Below are 1268 nucleotides of genomic sequence, written 5' to 3'. Positions count from 1 at the left end.
GTGCGTGTGTGTGTGTGTGTGTCGGTGTGTGTGTGTTGCATGTCACTGGTCAGGGCAGACAGGAAAAGCTTCACATTTCATTAGTTTATGACTTTACTTTCAGCAGTGTAGCTAAGTACTGTAATACTTGAGTATTTCCTTTTATACTTTATATATTTCTCCTCCACTACATCTCAGAGGCAAATATTGTACTTTTTATTACATTTGTTAGGTTTTCAGATAACAATTTTTGAAACCCTTCACTTCCTGTCCAGTTAAAACTCAAAATTTGATGATGTTTATAAGATAAGATGTTCCTTTATCTCCCCCATTAGGAAAAAAAGTTAGTCACAGCAGCACAGGGGACATGTATGCAAACAGCAAATATAATAGTGTAAAATATAAAATAAAAATATAATAGAAATCTATAAAGTTATATAAAGTATATAACTGTATACAATAAAGTTGAATATGGTCCAGATGGATAACTGTACATGTTCAATGTTACTGGGTATTGTGCAATACAAAAGAAAAAACTTTACTTCCTTTATGGGTTGCGGAAATCCTCTTGCTTCTATAAATCATAGATAAATCAACTATTTTAGACAAAAACCTCTTGGATTAACTAGAAAATGTCACAAAGCTGAAAACAAGGCTCATGAGAATGAGACACAGATGCTACAAACATATGAGGATTTTATAGAATATGAAGCATTAATGTAGATTAAAGTACCAAACAGTATACAATGTGAAATGCAGCAGTAATATTAATCCAAAAACCTATAATCGTACTTGTACTTTTCATACTTTTAGGTAAGTACATTTTACAGATAATACTCACATACTTTTACTTAAGTAGAATGCAGGTCTTTTACTTGTAGTACAGTTTTCACAGTTTTAAGTGTGGTATTAGAACTTTTATTTAAATAAAAGATCTGAATACTTCTGAAGGCCTTTCCAGTCATTTGGGCTATTTTCAGGCAAACGTCTCCTGTTACAAGGTGAGCTTGCCTGACTGTAATTCAGTGTAAACACTCGCTTCATCCTCCCCATGTCAACTCCTCATGTGAGAGTTGATACTGATTGGATTAAAAGGGAGTGATCCGCTCCCTCACTGCAGATTAAACAGGGTGGACAAGGTTGAAACACAGAAGACAATGGCTGTTGTGTATGTTACGTTGATGCATGTCGCAGGAAGAGCAGGGTTTTGCATATTCTTCTTTATTTTTTAGGAGCTTTATTCGATCAGGTATTCTCATTGGAATCAAGATCTCTAGAGTACAGCAGAA

Source organism: Morone saxatilis, unplaced genomic scaffold (assembly GCF_004916995.1).
Source record: "Morone saxatilis isolate NCDOM2014 unplaced genomic scaffold, NCSU_SB_2.0 Contig6, whole genome shotgun sequence".
Taxonomy (NCBI): Eukaryota; Metazoa; Chordata; class Actinopteri; family Moronidae; genus Morone; species Morone saxatilis.
This window is presented reverse-complemented; position numbering follows the sequence as displayed.